This window comes from Salvelinus namaycush, chromosome 9 (assembly GCF_016432855.1).
Source record: "Salvelinus namaycush isolate Seneca chromosome 9, SaNama_1.0, whole genome shotgun sequence".
NCBI lineage: Eukaryota > Metazoa > Chordata > Actinopteri > Salmoniformes > Salmonidae > Salvelinus > Salvelinus namaycush.
Window position 1 is genome coordinate 31,210,666 of NC_052315.1, and position 22,838 is coordinate 31,233,503.

General features: G+C 41.6%; 1 protein-coding gene across 1 annotated transcript in view; it reads left to right on the plus strand.

Moving 5' to 3' along the window:
* The first annotated feature begins 2,860 nt into the window (after window positions 1-2,860).
* The window catches only part of LOC120053462 (semaphorin-4B-like), a 63,785-nt gene continuing 43,807 nt past the window's right edge, over window positions 2,861-22,838 (plus strand). Inside the window, exon 1 of the mRNA XM_039000588.1 lies at window positions 2,861-3,056. The gene's annotated coding sequence lies outside the window, so the exon portion shown is untranslated. The remainder of the gene's footprint in view (window positions 3,057-22,838) is intronic.

Here is a 22,838-nt window from a genome sequence, read left to right on the forward strand (position 1 = left end):
CATACACTAATTTGGTCTAAAGTATTCAACACTTTGTGTGAATAGAGGCAAACCGTCACTCTGTTTAAAGTGCCTGTGGCTGTGACAAGCTGAGACGTGATGTAAAAGACAGCTTTGCCATATCGTTTTTACAATAGATAACCTGAGAACAGAGAGAGAGAGCGTGGGAGTAGACAGTTGACCTTGGGTTCATAGTCTCTGTATCATGACTACCTTAGTTCTGACATATCTATCATTCAATACCGTTATGCATCTCTGTATGGTTTTCTTTCATCGAATCGATACTGGAAAGGTCAAGTGGTGTCATGTTATTGATGTTGCAGTACCTGTCTTTGTCTATAGAGGTCCAAATCACTGAGTCAGAGTGGCTATCCTCTGGATGCACATTCACATGAATAAAGTGGCCTTCCACAACATTCCCTGCTGTTAATTGTTGAAAGTTTCAAAATTATTATCACTTACTCATATGCAGTGCACACTCAACTAAGACCTTCTAAATTCAACACCATGATGATGGTGATGTGTGTGTCCGCTCAAAGTAAGGTGAGAGGGAGAGAAAGAGGTTTCTACACAGCTGTCTAACAAGGTCACTCAACATCAATCACCAATGTTTCTACAGATAAAAATACCTGCGTTTTTGTCACATTGGAGGAGCAAAGAGTGTAAATGTTGACATTGTGTGGTTGGATGTGAAACCCAAACCTTATCCTGAAGATGATGAGGTCTTGAATATAATAAAATAATCCCTGAACACAGAGGTGAGGTGATAACATTGAGGAGCTAGCCTATCTCTCTTGTCTCATTGGTCCTGTCAGCCCCACTAGTTCAATAGGGATCTTATCTGGTGTTTTCCCATTAGGTTAATATGTGTAATACAGACTCTTATCACTGTGCTGTAATTTGTTCACTATTTGTAAGTAATTTGTATAAAGTGACTTGTCAACACTTCCTCTGGGTGTGTGATGCACAGAAGGATTAAACAAATATTTTATGAATATGTTTAATGCCTTCTATTTCATAGGTACCGTTATGTGAAATTAGTATTTTGGTTAGCCTATCTGCATTCCCTCCATACAGTAGCGTATGTAGACTGGAGTCTGAAGTCCAGAGAGACCTGTTCAAATGTATTAATAGGATCCCAGACAATAGAAAGAGCCTCAATGATCACCTCTGTCTCCTTTTGTTTGACTAGTTTGATCCACATATTCCCAGCCTCGGTGAGGGGTTCCTTCTGCACCTTCTGCACTGTTTACTTTAGGGACATCTGGTATAGGCAATGACAGTTGTTCTAACTTAACTGACTGTCCTACACACATTCTATAGAGGTACACTGTCTGTCTGGCTTCAGTATGTGCTGCAGAACAGACAGTTTCCTTAAAGTACAGGACTGACTGACCGTGTCCAGTGACTGTAAATAAGACGTCTGTAAAGTAGGCTGGCCTTGCCATAGTAGTCCTAGTAGTCCTCATGTGACCAATGGAATCTCAGCCTCATACCTTCTCGCAGAGATGCCCAGAGCTGGCATTTCCATTCCTGACACCTCTAGGCTAAACCTGGCATTCCGTCTGCTTCCTTAGCACTCTGGCATAAAGTATCATTTGTATTTGTTAACAGGCTTAATTAGCACCCACTAGTTTAGACACAGGCGTCCCCCTCTCAACAGCCTGCTCCCTTACACCTCTCTGTGTTCTTATGGATGGCTTTTTCTACTTTCAAAAGTTATTTTTACACATCAGAGACTGCAACTTCTTTTGTGTGAAATTGGACTGAATCCATTCCTTAAAGTGTTTGCATGTAATGCACCTGTTTTCTACCAAACACTCATAGTTGTTTTGTTTGATAAAGGAAAAAAGCATGTGATGGCTGAGTGATATGATTTGTCCATTTTCAATTCCATTTCAGCATTCTCCAAGGCACTCATGCAAGAATAACAGCATTTACTAATGCTATTGAAATGAGAGCCAACTCCAAACTGTGTCTATTTAGCATGGGAGTATGTGGTTTCACCAGAAGACAGTGGCCCCTTTTCAGCGTATGAAATGGTCTCTTAGTTCTGAATGCAATTCCCACCAAGACTTGTTAGCTGTGTATGTCTAGCCCTGAAAGCTTGTCCTTGGCAGTGGGTTGGTTATTATTTTAGTAGCACTTCATGACACCATCATGTCAGGGATAGCCTCATACTCTGCCTCTGCTTCCTCTGATTAATATAAAATACACTCGTGGTTCCTCTTAACCAGTTAACTTCTTCCAATTAATACTCTGATCGTGATACTCAACAAAACAATTGGACAGAGAAGTTTGTTTTCCCACTGAATTTTCTAGATATGATGAACATCTTTTTTTAATGGATGTAACCCTAACCCATCCAATATCATTCACTGACCCTTTATAATAATATGCCTAATATTGTGTGTGAAATATTGAACTTTCAGGGGACGTATCACTATATAGCCTAGTCAAATTACAGTGACATACAGTAGATATGTACATGTATGTAGCAAGTCAAATACAAAGTGACTTTTTGATTGAATTAAACAGGCGTAGGTTTTTTCTTCTTCAAACCCCTTCTAAATGGTTCCATTGTTTAGAGTGGTAATTCTAGTTACGCCTGGTTCATGCATCAGATAGAGAACCATTCTGTGGATGTATCCTGTCCACCTCACTTTCTTCCCCCACCTCTGTGGAATCAGAATATAAGAGTCCCCTCCCTCCTCTCTCGCTCTCTCTCTGGCAGCAGTGTGTGAGGGGAGGGGCTATGGTGGAGAGTGGCCAGAGTTGAGGCAGGCTGTATTACAACAGTGTGTCAGACTGTGAGAGAGAGAGAGAGAGAGAGAGAGAGAGAGAGAGAGAGAGAGAGAGAGAGAGAGAGAGAGAGAGAGAAGGCATACAGACACGGAGTAGGATCCCTTAACTACTGGTATTCTAACTGCTCTACGCTGGATAACATACTGGCTAATCTATTACTCAATCCCTGAAGGACTTCTATCTCTGATTCACCTTAAAGGAACCGTTTAAATCTGAAGATCATTTTTGTACAGAGAAGTGCTAGAAAGAGTGTAAGTACAAGAATCGTGTAACTACAAGCCACTACTATAGAGGCAGCCCTGTATTTATTAACGGTGCTGAGCCTAGCCTCAGTTAATCATTGATGTGTCTCCTGTGCTTTTGGTTACCTTTTGAAATGACGTCAGTCTCTCTGAGCTGTCATTCTGCTCCGTCTCGCTGCATTATGGGCTTAGAGCTACTTTATGGCTCTCTCTGTCTGCATGGGGTTAGTTGTTGCTGCTCTACCTCTCTCTATGTACACATTGCCAGAGTGGGTGTATGCTGACATGAGACAGCCTCTCCCCAGTAAGTTTTTATCACAAGGTGATAGCAGGGCAGAGGGTTTTGTAAAGGGCTGCCTTTTTCTACATAGTGGCAGGCTATATTTTTGGGTGTGTTTAAATCCTCCTGCAAAAAAAGAGATGTTGGCATTTGACTCAGTATTTTTCTCTCTGTATTTACACAGCTATTTACCTGGGTGTGTTCACATTTAAAGGGTTGTTGGCCTGTGTGTGAGGGACCATAGTAAAGCAGTGTTTTTTTCTAGTGGAGATGATGGCTCAGTCTTTCCAGCTCTTTAAACTAGAGAACCACTGTGGCACAGAGAGTGTGTGACAGGGAATGGTGCCTCTCTACAGATAGGAGTCAGTGAATGTGGCAGCCAGTGCACTCAAATCCTCTCTCAGCACAGGAACTTTCCTTGAACTCTGTGGCCTGTGGTAAAGTTGGCTTTGTAAATGGGGGGAAATAACAAACAAAAAAGCAACATTTGAGAGTGTGTTAGCGTGATTATGCCTTTTCTCCCGTAGTGGTTTCAGGCTGTGCTGTGCAGCAGGACTGTTGTGGTGGTTTGAGTTGTGATGCCAGTCAGGGGTTGTGGGTATTAGGGGGTTGTGGCTGGGCATCTTCAGGCCAGAGGCTGCAGGTATTACAGTGTGAAATTCAAACCTCTCATCCTCACTCTGCTGGCAGCACAGTCTTGACATAATGCCTGCCAATGTGTTAGAGGTTCATTATTACATAAATGGAAACTGAATCCAGTCTATGAAGAAGTAAACAAGCCTACCTTTGTTATACTTTTTGCCTTTCTTTGGAGAGTCAGGGTTTCCAAGTACTTAGTGTACATAACTTAACCCAGGGGTTCCCAAACTTTTTTGGGCCGCACCCCATTTTGTTATATTAAAAAAATCACCACCCCACCATGTGAAAAAAGTGATGCAATCAGCGGCCAGTGTTTACTTTTTGAATTTGGGCTATTACAGTCTATTACAAATCAGTCTGACATTACTTTTGACAGTATTTCCATCTGAAGGAAGTATGATTTGAAATGACTGAAATGCATCAGAAAAGTATTGGGAAGTTCAAAAGATCATCAGGCGATCATGTTGTATGCTCTTCTGTGTAGAAAAGAACTTCATCATTGATGATGTTCTTTTTCCCCCAGTCTGATTTAGTGCCTGGTCTTGTCCACTCTGTTCTAATGAGTCCTGCACAGCTTGTGGGCTGGTAGAGGGAAGCAGAAGACATATACGTGTTCCTGAGAGTCTTTCAGTGATGGGGTCATAATATTTTTTAGCTTAAACAGTCCAAACGTTAGAGCCACATTTGTAGTGAAAAAACCCAAACCACTCTGTTTGTTACAACCACATCTAGCGGCTGCCGGAGGTTACTGACGTAACCCAAGTGTGATTGCATTTATTTTCTTTCAGAGTTTCCCTCATGACCCCATTTTCAAATCAGGCGACCCCACATTGGGTTTGTGACCCATAGTTTGGGAAACGGTGACTTAACCTATACAATAGTTGTGTGTACAGGTAGTTCATTCTGGGACATACTTTATGTTACTAGTGCACATTGGTCAGTGCCTACTTTTTTGTCAAAATATGGCGTCAACATCAACCTATTCGGGACTACATAGCCTAGATACTGTATCACTGAAGTGCAATATGAACCACTATGGAACGTGAAGTATCCCTCAGAGGCAGACCAGTTCATTATAACCTGGAGGTGTAGTCCAGTTATGTGACTAGACAGCTGGACATAGGCTAGCCATCCCAACCATGGATATGCTACAGGAGACAACAAAATCAGCAAATGTAGAACTACAGCAGAGATATTCAGCTTTTTACAACAAACAGTCAGAGGAGGTTCCTCTCAGAATGAGAGGACGGAACAATGGATATCTTCTTTAAACAAGGTGAATTATGTTACCTAGTTCATTTGGAAACGTGTCGATTTCCCCATCTGTGGCACATTTGCGAGGAGAAGAAAAGCCTGCCTCTGCTGATGACCTTGTCCCTGTGTTTTCTTTTGGTCTGATCCATAAAAACAACAGCTGGCAACAGAATTCTGGGTACAGAATCCTTGACAATGAGCTGCCTGTATGACGCTGTCACAAAGAGTTTGGCTCTCTGGTAGAGAACGGTGCCTGTTACATCAATACCTCAAATACACACTCCAGCTACCCACTTCTAGTATCCCATTGGGAGATGTACATTTCATTGTGTGATATTCTATGTACTGTTAATGGATGGGGTCCCTTGGATATGAACTGTAAATTCATGTTTCTATAGTGGTATTCTCAATGCCAATACTACAGTGTAAATATCTATATTGTGCTTTGACTAATTTCACTATTCGAATAATATCATGAATTTTGGTCAGATGTTGTGGTCGAATATGCATATATTCCAATATATCTTAATTGGGGGAGAGGCTGGCGCTCTATTGCTGCAGCTGTGGATGGACCAGTATGTGTGAGATAAGAGTGAGCAGATGGAGGGAGAGACAGACGCTGTAGCCACTAGCCAAGGCAATTCGGCTACAGCCAAGACTAGCTAACTTGTAGCAGACACAATGTTATTTATTGTCCCATATAACAGTGCCTGTCTTGACTGGAGCAGCCTAGAGAAGCTAGCTAAGCTAGCTGGCTATAGCTAGCTAGGCTAATTGAGGCTACATGGTGCGCTTTCTCCCCAACCCATAGCCGCAGGAAGTGGGGGTGCTATATATATATATATATATACATATATATATATATTTTTTTTTTTTACTAAATTAATGCACTAGGCCTTTATTACTCCTGTATGAGTGGAGAAAAATACTTCTTCCCACGGCCATGCCCAAACCCCATTCAGATAAAACAATATTCTACCTGTTGGTTGCTCGTTGTACCCTACTCCTTCTCATTTTGCTAAACTACATTGAAATGTTTGTTGTCTTATTTAATTAATAATTTGAAATGTCATGGTATATCCTTTATGTAACAATGTCACATGGGTATTTTCATTTAATTTAGAAAAAGCCTTTTCAGTGTTAAAATAGGCCTATATGCATTTTTCTTTCACAGAAATGTATACTCGCACAAATATTCGAATACTAACGTCAGTTCGGATATTTGACTAACGTTAAAAGTGATAATATAATGCCTAAAGTAAACAACATTTAATGGCTGTTTTTAGCTACAGTGGAAGGACTTTCTTGATATGCTGTTCCAGCAGCTGAGGGGCACAAAGCAAAGAAAGATAAATAGTGCTTCTGTGCACTGAAGCTTCACAATGTGAGTGCAATGCACAACCTGTTACAGATTAGTGATCCGGCTCTGAGAAAAATAAAATAAGAAAATCATCACACTGTAGTATTGCACAGCACAACCCACCCTGGCCCCGCTCTAGCACATGCTTCTAATCACATTCATCATATAATCCCAGGGGTCTTTTCTCAGCATTACTCTGATTTCTCTTCTTTATTTTTTGGGCTTAGTGCCTGGGTGAGTGTTTGTTTACGTGTGTGCGTGCGTGTGTGCACATGTGTACACACTTGCTTGTGCGTGTGTGAAGTGGATCACAAATTAGGTTATGCAATTCGTTCTAGTCGTAAAAATAAGGAATGTAAATCAACTTCAACCCTCACCCAACCCATCCCCCTCTCAACAGTCATGTGCTTAGTTCAATGAGGAAGCAAATTAAGTAATGTGAGTGAGCTGAACCCCTGTCCTTCGGAGGACCCATCCACCATTATGATGACTGATTGCCACTTAATGTTTGTGAAAGCCAGCTGGGACTGAGGTGCTATGATAAATGCAAGGGTCTTAATGTGAGAGAGCAGTTAGGTTTTGCTGTGGTGGATGGATAGCGTGAGTGAGAGAGGTGTTGATAGCAGGGAGAGACTAGAGGGGGATGGGTCATGGAGTGGCAGCCACTTGTAACCTGAAGGTTAAACATGGGCCTTCAGGGAGTCCTATTACTGTCTACTTACTCATGGGAACTCTGCAAACAGTCATTCTGGGAACACAGCTAGCAGTCTCCTGTGTTTTCCCAGTCCACAGCAGTCACAGTGGCATGATGTGGGAAATGGCTGTGGACATGGATCCTATCCAGAACCCTGTGTTTGCTCGGCTGTCTCAGAGAGCCTCAGATCTGCCTTTAACCCATATGAGACATGAACAGAAACACAGCACATGTACTACAAGGTGCCTCAGGCTTTCACATCACCCGACCAGTGACTTATTTTAACTGTACACAAGCCGGCCTGTGCAACAATTTTGGGAAGACATTTGGAATATGTTTCCACGTGGTTCAGTGTTTCTCATGTGTCCATGTGAGAATTGCAAAATTGTCTTCAGGGCATGCTGTCCGTCACCCTCGGGTTCACACCTGTTGTTCTTGCATGTCCATGTTACACACATTATACCGTTCTATTTTAAACAGTGGTGAGCTAGGGAATGTGAGTGTCTGTGAGTGTCCTTTACTAATGCCCGACCTGGAGGGGAGCTAAGTGTGTGACCTGTGTACTCCAAACAAATGAAATCATGGTCGCATACACAGATTTGCAAATGTTATCGCAAGTGCAGCGAAATGCTTGTGTTTCTAGCTCCAACAGTTCAGTAATACCTAGCAATTTAAAAAATAAATAAAATAAATACACATCATCCAGAAAAAATGTAAATAGAGAAATTCAGAAATATCAGAACTAGCAATGTCAGAGACTGGAATATAAATATATAAACACATAATGTATATAAATATATACATACACCGAGTGTACCAAACATAATGAACACCTGCTCTTTCCATGACACAGACTGACCAGGTGTTACGTTCGTTATAGTGATGAGACCAAAGCGCAGCGTGATTTGAGTACATCTTCTTTAATGAAGAAAGAACACTGAACGAACTATACAAAAACAACAAAACGAACGTGAAGCTATATAATAATAGTGCTGACACAGGCAACTAACCATAGACAATCACCCACGAAATACTCAAGGAATATGGCTGCCTAAATATGGTTCCCAATCAGAGACAACGATAAACAGCTGCCTCTAATTGAGATCCAATCTAGACAACCATAGACATACAAAACACCTAGACTAGGTACAACCCCATAAACATACAAAAACCCTAGACAGAACAAAAGACATATCACCCTTGTCACACCCTGACCTAACCAAAAATAATGAAGAAAACAAAGAATACTAAGGTCAGGGCGTGACACCAGGTGAATCCAGGTGAAAACTATGAACCGTTATTGAGGTCACATGTTATATCCACTTCAATCAGTGTAGATGAAGGGGAGGAGACAAGTTAAAGAATGATTTTTAAGCCTTAAGACAATTGAGATTTGGATTGTGTATGTGTGCCATTCAGAAGGTGAATAAGCAAGACAAAATATTTAAGTGCATTTGAACGGGGTATGGCAGTAGGTGCTAGTCACATCGGATTGAGTGTGTCAAGAACTGCAACGCTGCAGGGTTTTTCATGATCAACAGTTTCCTGTGTGTATCAAGAATGGTCCACCATTCTAAGGACATCAGCCAACTTAACACAACTGTGAGAAGCATTGGAGTCAACATGGTCCAGCATCCCTGTGGAAAGATTTCGACACCTTCTAAATTCCATGCCCATTAAATTGAGGCTGTTCTGAAGGCAAAAGGGGGTGCAACTCAATACTAGGAAGGTGTTCCTAATGTTTTGTACATTCAGTGTATAATGGTGTGTAAAGACAGAATGGTCAGGATATGAATAGAAAAGGTGTGAACAGCAGTAGTTACAGTTGAAATCGAAAGTTTACATACACTTGGATTGGATTCATTAAAACTTGTTTTTCAACCACCACAAATTTCTTGTACACAAACTATAGTTTTGGCAAGGACATCTACTTTGTGCATGACACAAGTCATTTTTCAAAAAATAGTTTACAGACAGATTATTTACTTATAATTCACTTTATCACAATTCCAGTGGGTCAGAAGTTTACATACACTAAGTTGACTGCCTGTAAACAGCTTGGAAAATTCCAGAAAATTATGTCATGGCTTAGCTTCTGATAGGCTAATTGACATCATTTGAGTCAATTGGAGGTGTACCTGTGGATGTATTTCAAGGCCTACTACTTGACATCATGGGAAAATCAAAAGAAATCAGCCAAGACACCAGAAAAAAAAGTGTAGACTTCCACAAATCTGGTTCATCCTTGGGAGCAATTTCTAAACGCCTGAAGGTACCACATTCATCTGTACAAACAATAGTACGCAAGTATAAACACCATGGGACCACGCAGCCATCATACCGCTCAGGAAGGAGACGCGTTCTGTCTCCTAGAGATGAACGTACTTTGGTGCGAAAAGTGCAAATAAATCCCAGAACAACAGCAAAGGACCTTGTGAAGATGCTGGAGGAAACAGGTACAAAGTATCTATATCCACAGTCAAACGAGTCCTATATCGACATAACCTGAAAGGCCGCTCAGCAAGGAGGAAGCCACTGCTCCAAAACCGTCATAAAAAAGCCAGACTACGGTTTGCAACTGCACATGGGGACAAAGATCGGACTTTTTGTTCTCTGGTTTGATGAAACAAAAATAGAACTGTTTGGCCATAATGACCATCGTTATGTTTGGAGGACAAACAGGCAGGCTTGCAAGCGGAAGAACACCATCCCAACCATGAAGCACGGGAGTGGCAGCAACATGTTGTGGGGGTGCTTTGCTGCAGGAGGGACTTGTGCACTTCACAAAATAGATGGCATCATGAGAAAGGAAAACTACAGTGGGGAGAACAAATATTTGATACACTGCCGATTTTGCAGGTTTTCCTACTTACAAAGCATGTAGAGGTCTGTAATTTTTATCATAGGTACACTTCAACTGTGAGAGACGGAATCTAAAACAAAAATCCAGAAAATCACATTGTATTGGATTTTTAAGTAATTAATTTGCATTTTATTGCATGACATAAGTATAAGCCCACAGAGAGAAGCACGAGTTCGTGACCATTTTCTAAAGCAGTGGTCACCAACCGGTCAATCGCGATCGACTGGTCGATCTCCAAGGCATTCCTAGTGCCTTGAACATTTCTGTAAAAACTATTCTGATGGTAGGTGCACCCGATTCAGCTGCCCTGCGCGCCGGGTAGGCGAACTGTTTCCATTTTGAACCATTTCATGTGTCTGAAGGTTTCAAACTTTGCATTCCCGGCGGCCCAGAGAGCAAATCAAGTGCACTATAGGCCTACCGCTGGCCAATCGGATGGCTCAGATTACGTGTCTGCAGTGATGTAGCAGACATAAAAGAAAACTACAGCAAAGTTGATATTGTGAGATTTCAAAGCCTTTAAAACTATGGCAGTAGGTAGCTTGGTGGTAAAGAGGTCAGGGCAGTCACCAAAAGGTTGCTGGTTTGAATCTGACTAGGTGAAAAATCTGTCGATGTTCCCTTGAGCAAGACACTTAGTTAAACCTAATTGCTCCTGTATGCTAAAATGTAAATGTATTTAACTAGAAAGATACTGTCAACTAATACAGCAAAGAACTGCTGATTTTATGATTGAGTTCATGTTTTTAAGTTCTTACTCAGCACTGTCAACATTTTGTATTCAACACTTTTATAACCATAAAATGTGCGTTCTTCCTATTTCAACTCAGCGCTACAACAAGCACGGAAGCAGTAATGAATGAATATCAATAGGCTTGCTTTGTTGTTATTATTAGCGGCTTGGGTCTTTTTTAACATGGAGGAGTATTTCACTTTTTCTGTTAATAGGAGTAACAGCATGAATGAGTGCATGAGGCCGAAATAATGCGGTGCGACTCGAGTTTCGCCATCAGATGGAAGACGGTGTCCCATTTTGGTCAGTGTCAGTGGAGGAAAGGGAGAGCGGAGGGATGTTGAGAGACAGACCCTCAGGCTGCTGCTCTCTCCCTCCGCTGAGACAGACCCTCAGTCTGCTGCTCTCTCCCTCCGCTGAGACGGACCCTCAGTCTGCTGCTCTCTCCCTCCGCTGAGACAGACCCTCAGTCTGCTGCTCTCTCCCTGAGACTGACCATCAGATGGAAGACGGTGTCCCATTTTGGTCAGTGTCAGTGGAGGAAAGGGAGAGCGGAGGGATGTTGAGAGACAGACCCTCAGGCTGCTGCTCTCTCCCTCCGCTGAGACAGACCCTCAGTCTGCTGCTCTCTCCCTCCGCTGAGACGGACCCTCAGTCTGCTGCTCTCTCCCTCCGCTGAGACAGACCCTCAGTCTGCTGCTCTCTCCCTGAGACTGACCATCAGATGGAAGACGGTGTCCCATTTTGGTCAGTGTCAGTGGAGGAAAGGGAGAGCGGAGGGATGTTGAGAGACAGACCCTCAGGCTGCTGCTCTCTCCCTCCGCTGAGACAGACCCTCAGTCTGCTGCTCTCTCCCTCCGCTGAGACGGACCCTCAGTCTGCTGCTCTCTCCCTCCGCTGAGACAGACCCTCAGTCTGCTGCTCTCTCCCTGAGACTGACCATCAGATGCAGCCACCATCAGCCCAGTAAAACACAAATAAAAAGCTAATTATAAAATGGTTTGCTCACTCAGCTGTGCCTCACAAGTAACACAACAATGGATATATTACCGGTGTGATCATATAGCCTTCCTCAAATTTTGAAATACAATAACATTTTCCCTGTTAACTCAATCAACGTTTCCCTTTACTGTGGCTATTGTGATTGAATCAACACAATATTAGCCACTTTCAATGTATCATACCCAAAATGAACTACACAAGAGATTTAGTTGTAGGCAGAATGCATCGGAGTAGGATTCTATTGCATTGACACACACGAGTCAGCCCTTACTCTACACAGACCTGTGCTGCATAAACAAACAGAGCTGCAGTAAGCCTATATGCAAATAGACCATTGCCTACAAGAGCAAAAAACATATACATTTCTAGACATCTTTGAAAAGCGAGTAAGGTAAAGAGCTTTTTGTGTCTTAAATGGGCAGTGTTGTATTTTGAGACAGGCTTGAATATGCTAAGTAGCCAATAGGCAGAGGGTAGCATAATTTGTCTGATTCTCTCTAATAATGGCATTGGAATAATAATGCATTTCATTTTGTAAAGTGGTTGCATGCATCAAACAAAACAAAACAACATTTTCAGTCACCGTGTCTGAAGGATGGACAAACAGGTTCATGTCAAGCCCTACATTGAACACCACACATTAGCTGCTACTGTAGGCTGAATGGTAGAACAGCTATTTCTGTGTTAAAATGTTACGTATGGGATGCATTTTCTCCATTGTTTTTGATGGTAGGCCACTCTGGTAGGCCTATATTATGATCAAATAGCCACAGTAGCCTACTTGGCAACTGTTAAGCTGTAACTTGGGTACAGCCTCAGTGTTCACAGTAAACGTAGGAAGTTGCACAGAATTTCATGTTTGCTCTGAAATTTGCTCAGTGCCGAAAGGTTTTTGAGGGAACATTGGTTATGATCAATGACATCAAAAGCTGCACTGAAGTCTAACAGAACAGCTCCCACAACCTTCTTACTATCAATTTCTTTCAGCCAATCATCAGTCATTTGTGTCAGTGCCGAGCATGTTGAGAGCCCTTCCCTTTAAGCATGCTGAAAGCATGTTGTTCATTTGTTTTCTGTAAAAATAACTTTGTATTTTATCAAACACTATTTTTTCAAAAAGTTTGCTAAGCACTTGTAACAGGTTGGTTGGTCGGCTGTTTGAACCATTAAAGGGTGCTCTGCTATTCTTGGGCAGCGGAATGACCTTTGCCCCCCTCCATGTCTAAGGGCACACAACGTCTTCTAGGCTTTAATTGAAGATGTGGCAAACAGGAGTCACAATGTATTCCGCTACCAACCTCAGGTTGTCAGTACCAGGTGATTTGTCCTTATAGATAGCAAAAAGAAATCACCTCTTCCACACCCACTTTGTGGAACTCAACATTACAGTGCTTGTCTTTAATTATTTGGTCCAGTATGCATGAAATGAAGACTCAGAATTTGATGTTTGCATGTCATGCCTAAATTTGCTAATCTTGTCAACAAAAAAAGTTATATCAAAGGGTTTTGTTATGAACAAGCCATCTGCCTCAATGAAGGATGGAACCTAGAATCTCATTTAAAGTACTCCAGAGCTTTTTACTTTTATTCTTTATATAATTTCTATTTGTTCCATAGTATAGTTTCTTCTTCTTTTTGTTTAGTTTAGTTACGTGATTTCTCAATTTACTGTATGTTTGCCAGTCTGCTGTGTTGTCAGACTTATTTGCTATCCTTCTCAGCCATACAGTTTTTAAATGTATCATCTATCCATCGGGATTTGGCAGTTCTAACAGTCTGTTTCTTGATGGGTGCATGCCTACCAGTAACCGGAGAAGCAGTTTCATAAATTCGTCAAGTGCAGCGTCAGAATGTTCCTCATTACAGACCAACAAATAATTTTCACATCTTCAACATAGGAATCATAGCAAAACCTCTTGTATGATCGTTTATACACAATTTTAGGTCCAGTCTTTCAAACCTTCCAAAAGATCTAAACCATTTGATTATGAGATGGGTGGAATCCAAAGTTGTCCTATATATTCAGTGGGTACAAATGAATTAGTGGGTGACGGGGATTTCAGATCAAAAGTGTGTACACCATAGACATATACATAATTTACACACACACACACATTTTTAATATATCATGTAAAATTAATGTGTTTATGCAACAAATGTTAGTGCATCACATCGATTCGTTATTCTAATCAAATTGAATCGCACCGAATCATTTCAAACTAAAACGTATCGTTCCTGTATCGTATCGGAGCCCATTAATCGAGATACATATCGAATCGTACTTCTTACGGTAACACTGTTACCCAGGGCAGGTAGGCAGACAGTGCAGGTGTTTGAGGTAAGAGCCACAGTAGGCAGAGTGCAGTCTGAATAATTAATGGCATTGGATCGAATATGTGATGTATAAAGACCCAGGGCAAGGCATTCGTTGGCCTTTTAAAGGAAGCTAACATCTTATCCCGGTGCTTTCTTGTTCTGTGAGTGACAGCAGGGTTCAGATCCCTGCACCTGTCCACTACACTGTCTGCCTGGCTAGTCTGGTCTGGACAGCCTGGGAGGGAGACGGTTACAGATATGCTGCTTCTGCCTGGGGTTCAGCAGAGCTTTTAGACATCTGGGGGAATGGAACTGCTTAGCATGCAGGTAGCAGCTCACAGGAAGCAACTAACGCTTTTGATGCTTTGATGCTCATTTTCCCCACTGCTGCCAGCGTGGTTCATGGGACAGTGGAACAGAGGAGAGGGCCGCTGGTCTAATTGGTTCAGATCACACAGATATCCTCATGCTGACCCTCTACACAGCCATACTTTAGTCTGTAAAAGACTGCTCCTCATGTTCCTGAATTAATAAAGTAGGTAAGGGACCTTCTTGTGCTTTATTTGAAGGATGCTGTATTACTTATTGTGATGAGGTTGCCCAAAAGAAAGAGATACGGCATGTATTTGCTTTTTTACTAAACAACAAAGCAGTAGAGCCTAGTTTCTCAAGTTATAGTTCTCCCTGAAGTTATAGGGTATTTTGGGATATTGCCTTGTATGGCTCCTGAGGGATACTGTATGCTCATTGTCTGAGTTGTGTCTTCTTGAAATTACTGTTTGTCCTCCTGTGCCCTCTAATCAGTTGACTCTGGATCCAGGTAGAAAATAAAACCTTTGGTTTGTTCAGACCCAGCTCTTAAGGTTAAGCAAAACTCTTTTAAAACTGATAGTTATCTACAGTACCTACTTGGATTTAGTCTGCCTGATAGATTAACCTACAACATTTCTTAGATAAGAAAATAGGTTATCATTGTTCCAGTTCTGCACATGATCTTTCTTCTCTGTGTATATTGGAAAAAGCAGCATCTGTCTTGCTCTGCTCATGTCTGGAAAAGAGATTGCATCAGAGGGCCTGACCTGTGGTTTGACGTGCCTTGACCTCTGTTGTGAAAGTAGATGAAGTTGTCTGAGGAAATGCTATGTGGGCTTGGCTCTAACATGGTATTGAAGAAGCTCAACTTTCCTGTCACAGATCATTTCACTGCCATCTCTCCATGACATCAGCTCCCACCTCCATGCCTGCAGCCGCAGGGCCCTGCAAAGAGCTGAGCTGTGTGGACGTGTCAGGACTCTGATTGGATCTCACACACATCCACTGCACTCTATGACTGGGCCCTTCACTGCAAACAAAGGCCACAGGAACTTCAAGGGTCCTTTTGAGGTTCACTCCACTCTGTACTACATTAACCAACAATCCTCTGCAGAGCCAGTGAAAGCAAGCTGAAAGCTAACTCCCACTAGCAGAAATGTGATATAAAGGTTATGCATTTTAATGCATGTTATGCATGTATTTCTGCTTGGTGTTAATGAAAAGGAGAAACTTAATTTCTACCCTCTTTCTCAGACATCAAGTTTCAAATTAAGCCATTTGCACTCTAATACTGCATAGTGCTTGTTGACCAGACCATGTGACATAAGATGTGGGCCTGTATGTACCTGCAACCAGCTTCACTATACCGTGTCATCTGATAGGCTGCTAATCTTGTTATTATGCTTGTCTGGTTAAGTAGAGCAGTCAGTCAGTCAGCCTTATAACCATACAGCACAGGGATCATAGGGACCCTGCAGAACTTTACTTAGAAATATGAACAAAAAAAGAGGAGAAAGGCTTGATAGAACAATCCCTCCAATGTGATTTTATCTTCAATTAGAGCTAAAATTATACATTTTACTATTAAACAAGAACTAGGAGCTGTGTTGCGCTTTAGCGTTCCATGGCTATCAGGTTGACACATTGAGTGACAAGACCAAGTCTTCTCCAGATTGGCAACCAGCCCCCCACCCTTTGGGGTCAAAGCCAGTTGTCTAGGTTGCTGGGTGGAATGTACCCTATATATCTGTGGTGTAAAGGATTGATGATATGCCTAGGATGACTGGCATACCAATGCTCTTTAGGAATGAGTAGCATGCTATTGATCACTCCACTATGAGGTCACTGCATGTGGAGGGCCAATAGCCCACACACAGACTATACTAAAAACAAAATGCTCTGTCTGCTAGATAAAGCTAGATAAAGACAACCAGGGGGCTTGGGCTGGTACTTGGTATCATCCCCACTCATTTCACGGCTGAGTAAGAAGCAGAGGAACTGGAGGAACTACAGGCATCAGTCAGAGTGTCTGCTGCTGTTGCCCCAGGATTAGTAGCACCTCATTTGCATATCTCTGTAAACCGGATTTTGTGAACCTGATTGGCAAAATAATATCAGGCAGGCAATCTTTGCACTGTGTTCAGGGTTTAGAATTCAACCTCAGAATGTTTAGAGAGCATTTTCTCCTATCTGCAGCCCATAGAGAAGTGTCTTATCATTCAGAGCACAGCCTGACTACAAAGGCAGAGCAGAGCAGTCTGCATATTACGGCAACTTCTGCATTCAGTTTGAGCTGGGAGACCTGATATTTGGTATTACCATTGTAATTATCATTATTTCTGCATTATGAAAATGAAAACACGGATGCTCAGATGAAGATTTACTACAGTACACACCCTGCAATGAAAAATCAATTTACAATCTTCACACGGCAAATAAGAGCAGCTTGCACACAAACTGGTGCATGGAAGAGGGTGAACAAGCATCTGGGATGAGCAACATGATAACAGTCAAATAGTGTGCCGATATTACGAATATCAAAGAAGAAACACGTTAATGTCACCCCCCAGTTGACTGTTGTGGCCATCAGTTTTGTATGTATGTATTTAATGCTTGTATCTTTCTTTCTCCGTTTTCTGGTACTCTACTGTGGGCAGTTACAGTGGGGCAAAAAAGTATTTAGTCAGCCACCGATTGTGCAAGTTCTCCCACTTAAAAAGATGAGAGAGGCCTGTAATTTTCATCATAGGTACACTTCAACTATGACAGACAAAATGAGAAAAAAATATCCAGAAAATCACATTGTAGGATTTTTAATGAATTTATTTGCAAATTATGGTGGAAAATAAGTATTTGGTCAATAACAAAAGTTTATCTCAATACTTTGTTATATACCCTTTGTTGGCAATGACAGAGGTCAAACGTTTTCTGTAAGTCTTCACAAGGTTTTCACACACTGTTGCTGGTATTTTGGCCCATTCCTCCATGCAGATCTCCTCTAGAGCAGTGATGTTTTGGGGCTGTTGCTGGGCAACACGGACTTTCAACTCCCTCCAAAGATTTTCTATGGGGTTGAGATCTGGAGACTGGCTAGGCCACTCCAGGACCTTGAAATGCTTCTTATGAAGCCACTCCTTCGTTGCCCGGGCGGTGTGTTTGGGATCATTGTCATGCTGAAAGACCCAGCCACGTTTCATCTTCAATGCCCTTGCTGATGGAAGGAGGTTTTCACTCAAAATTTCACGATACATGGCCCCATTCATTCTGTCCTTTACACGGATCAGTCGTCCTGGTCCCTTTGCAGAAAAACAGCCCCAAAGCATGATGTTTCCACCCCCATGCTTCACAGTAGGTATGGTGTTCTTTGGATGCAACTCAGCATTTTTTGTCCTCCAAACACGACGAGTTGAGTTTTTACCAAAAAGTTCTATTTTGGTTTCATCTGACCATATGACATTCTCCCAATCTTCTTCTGGATCATATAAATGCTCTCTAGCAAACTTCAGACGGGCCTGGACATGTACTGGCTTAAGCAGGGGGACACGTCTGGCACTGCAGGATTTGAGTCCCTGGCGGCGTAGTGTGTTACTGATGGTAGGCTTTGTTACTTTGGTCCCAGCTCTCTGCAGGTCATTCACTAGGTCCCCCCGTGTGGTTCTGGGATTTTTGCTCACCGTTCTTGTGATCATTTTGACCCTACGGGGTGAGATCTTGCGTGGAGCCCCAGATCGAGGGAGATTATCAGTGGTCTTGTATGTCTTCCATGTCCTAATAATTGCTCCCACAGTTGATTTCTTCAAACCAAGCTGCTTACCTATTGCAGATTCAGTCTTCCCAGCCTGGTGCAGGTCTACAATTTTGTTTCTGGTGTCCTTTGACAGCTCTTTGGTCTTGGCCATAGTGGAGTTTGGAGTGTGACTGTTTGAGGTTGTGGACAGGTGTCTTTTATACTGATAACAAGTTCAAACAGGTGCCATTAATACAGGTAACGAGTGGAGGACAGAGGAGCCTCTTAAATAAGAAGATAAAGGTCTGTGAGAGCCAGAAATCTTGCTTGTTTGTAGGTGACCAAATACTTATTTTCCACCATAATTTGCAAATAAATTCATTAAAAATCCTACAATGTGATTTTCTGGATTTTTTTTTCTCATTTTGTCTGTCATAGTTGAAGTGTACCTATGATGAAAATTACAGGCCTCTCTCATCTTTTTAAGTGGGAGAACTTGCACAATTGGTGGCTGACTAAATACTTTTTTGCCCCACTGTATATGACTACTTTGTATGCATAATCTCCTCTTACACCTCTCAGACATGTAGGCTAAATAATCAATGTTATCCTCTAGGTCATATTGTGTGTAGTGCATATTGAGTTGTAGTCAGTTTCTTCCTCTGCTCTTCATACAGTAAGCTATGTGTAAACGTGTGCAGGGTTTGCTATGAGCTGACCACAAGTAGCCTATAGATGCAGATAACAATACACACACATACAGTGGGGTCCTGAAATGATTGACACACTTGATAAAGATGATAAAATATTATTGTATGAAATAAATAATTCTAATACTGAGCTATATTGGATGATCCAAAAAATTGGGAAATTCTATTATTTGACACTAATGCAATTTCTCAGAGAAAGAGATTTTGTTCAACATATAATATTTTTTTCTCCCAAAAAGGTTGGTGTCAAAATTATTGACACCCCTATTTTCAATAGAGTTCAATACCTCACCGTGCGACGATAATGACACGGATCTTTTTTCAGAATTTTTTTCTGAGTTAACAAACACATTAGGAGGGATATTAGACTATTCCTCCATACAGAATCCTTCCAGATCCTTAATATCCTTCGTCTGCACTTATGGACTGCCCTCTTCAATTCAAACCACAGGTTTTAATGGGTTACAAGTCCGGACATTGAGATGGCCATTGCAAAATGTTGATTTTGTGGCCAAATAATCAACTATTTGTGGATTTTGATGTTTGCTTGGGGTTATTGTCCTGCTGGATGATCCACTTGCGACCAAGTTTCAGCGTACTGGCAGAGGCAAACAGGTTTTTGGTTAAAATGTCCTAGTAATGGGTCAAATTCATGATGCCATTGACCTTAACAAGGGCCCCAGGACCAGTGGATGCAAAATAGCCCAATAACATCAAAGATCCACCACCATATTTTACAGTAGGTACGGGGTTATTTTCTGCTCATGAATTCTCATTTCAACGCCAAACCCACCACTGGTGTGCGTGGCCAAAGAGCTCTATTTTCATGTCATCCAACAAATGTAAATGCCTGAAGTTTGCTAAACAGCATTGGCACTTGAATCGGAACCGGTGCTTTGGTCAGATTATGTGAAAATAGAGCCGGAGCACATTGTGTGCGGATTTCTCCTCAGTCTGGACGGAATCAGGCCACGAGAGCCCATTTTGTGACGAGAGGCACCTTTTCATTATAACGTTGGAGGAAATACGTTCCCAGCGTGTGAGGAAAGTTTGTGATGGCCTCATAAATGCTAGCCAGCTAGCTAATATTTAGAAAAACTATTTAATTTTGCAATCCCTTTAGCTTTGCTTGCTAGCTTTCTGGCTAGCTACAGATGTTAGCTGGCTAGTTAGCTACAGTAGTTAGCTACTGCCATCAAGTTGTTGTTATTATTATCATATTTTGCCTATTCCACCATTTGCAAAATGCATACTGGCATTTGAATAGAGCTCAGGAAAAGAGAATCCGAACATAGTGTGAACATGGTGGACACATTCAACTGTAAGTGTAGACGCATGATGTGTTTGGAATTCCATGATCAGAACTCCATGATCAGAATACAAAAACTACATTAACTGTCAAGTCTAGACACAGCCTTGGGGGCTGTGTGTCAGTGATGGGTGTGTGTAGGAGCAGTGACTCTGAGCCCTTTATCGGCCCTACACAGTGATGGATGGATGGATGGACTGAGCACACCGCCCTGATCTGGCCAGTGCTCTGAGCATCTGTCTAAGCGTCTAAGCTACTGGAATGCGCGCAACCAAATAGAGCACTGGTCGTGCACCCGTATTCACTCACATTCTGAAATAACTATGTTTTTCTGTATGTTATCTTTCTCCTAGTCTCAGGAATTTTGTTAAAGAATAGTTTACATTTCTTCATGTTATCTATGCAGGTTCAATCTGGTGATCAATAACTATACATTTTCTGTGACCATTCAATGAAAAATGTAACAATGGAACATAATGTTAATTAAAGTACTTAGGTTATGTATTAGTAAAACCTGATGTGTTAGTCATTTATAAGGCAAGCATCCACAGTGTACTTTGAACTAACAATAATAGGCCCTTGCCATTAAAGACCAATCTACCATATGCAGTCAGACCTGAAGCAAAACAGAAACTACAGTGAGATTTGAAATCATGCAGATTGTAACAGGCTTATCAGTGCTTAGCGTATCAGGGTCAATATTGCTCCGGCAGTAAATGTACAAAGAAGGATACGTGGAGATAATTCCAAACAATTGGAAACACTTAGAGGCGGAGCAGCAAGCATTTGGACAGACCTGCTCTGACCTACTTTAAGCAGCCAGGACTTTCACAGTTCTTCACCTGTGTCTCTGACGATGTGACCCCTCTAAACAAAGCACGCCTTGAGAACATTTCTACAGTAACACATTTCAGAGTGGATGGTATAGTTGAATGGATACCTTTCTGCAATGTTTTCCTAATGAAAATCCTTTGATTAGTCAACATACAGTATGTTTTTTTCCTATTTATATTTCAGATATTTTTCTTTCATATCCTCCAATATGTAACATTCAAGGTCAAATGGTCTAGGAGGTGTGGTCCTGCCAGGCTGGTGTGACTGTAATTATATGAGGGTCTCCTTAAGGCTGTAATGAAGACAGAAGCGTTCCCGTGAATCATTCTGCAGGCACATGCCCCCTGTCTTTATGTGTAATGGAAAAGACTGCTCCATAATCCCACTGTCAGGGCTGCATATGTGAGTCTCATTACCGGATGTCCACATAATTAGCTAGCCCGGCTCTGTCCCAATTCAGCAGACAAACCCCTGCACCAAGAACAAATCAATACTAGAGTGAGATAGTAGAGGACTGGCCTGGGTTGAGCATATACCCACAGTACAGTTCTGTATTTCCTGACTGTCCCAGCAGTGCTTGCAGCCTGGTCTCATAGACTAGACGTAACATAATACATGTAAATCCAGGACACTCAAATTAGGATGATACGTTACGTTTGGTATGGTTAGGCAAATACGAAAGGCGGATGGTGGGTCAGAGTGGATGGGTGGGCGTATAACGCAAACGTCTAGCAACCCAAAGGTTGCATGTTGGAATCTCATCACGGACAACTTTAGCATTTTAGCTAATTAGCAAATGTTCAACTACTTACACATTTTAACTAGTTTGCATCTACTTAGCATGTTAGCTAACCCTTCCCCTAACCCTAACCTTAACCCTTTTAGCTAACCCTTCCCCTAAACCTAACCTTAACCCTTTTAGCTAACCCTTCCCCTAAACCTAACCTTAACCCTTTAACCTCTCTTGGGTACGTGAGACGTTAGCGTCCCACCTCTTCAACAGCCAGTGAAACTGCTGGGCGCCAAATTCAAATACAGAAATACTCATTATAAAAATTCAGAACACAAAACATATTTTACATAGGTTTAAAGATTAACTTCTTGTGAATCCAACCACGGTGTCAGATTTAAAAAATGCTTTACGGCGAAAGCATACCTTACGATTATTTGAGAACATAGCCCACTAGACAAATCATTACAAACAGTAACCAGCCAAGTAGAACAGTTACACAAGTCAGAAATAGAGATAAAAATAATCCCTTACCTTTGATGATCTTCAGATGGTTGCACTCAGCAGACATTCATTTACTCAATAAATGTTCCTTTTGTTCGATAAAGTCTCTTTATATCCAAAAACCTCAGTTTTGTTCACGCGTTTTCTTCAGTAATCCACAGGCTGCAGTCAAAACAGGAAGACAAAAAAATCCAAATTGTATCTGTAAAGTTCATAGAAACATGTCAAACGATGTTTATGTATTCAATCCTCAGATTGTTTTTAGCCTAAATAATCGATAATATTTAAACCGGACAATAACGTCGTCAATTTAAAAGGTAAACAAGAAATGCACTCTCTCGGTCTCGCGCATGAAAAAGCTCTGTGACACTTTAGGGTCCACTCATTCAGACTGCTCTTACTTCCTCATTTTTCAGAATACAAGCCTGAAACAATTTCTAAAGACTGTTGACATCTAGTGGAAGGCATTGAAACTGCAATTTGAGTCCTAAGTCAATGGATACTGTAATGGCATTGAATAGAAA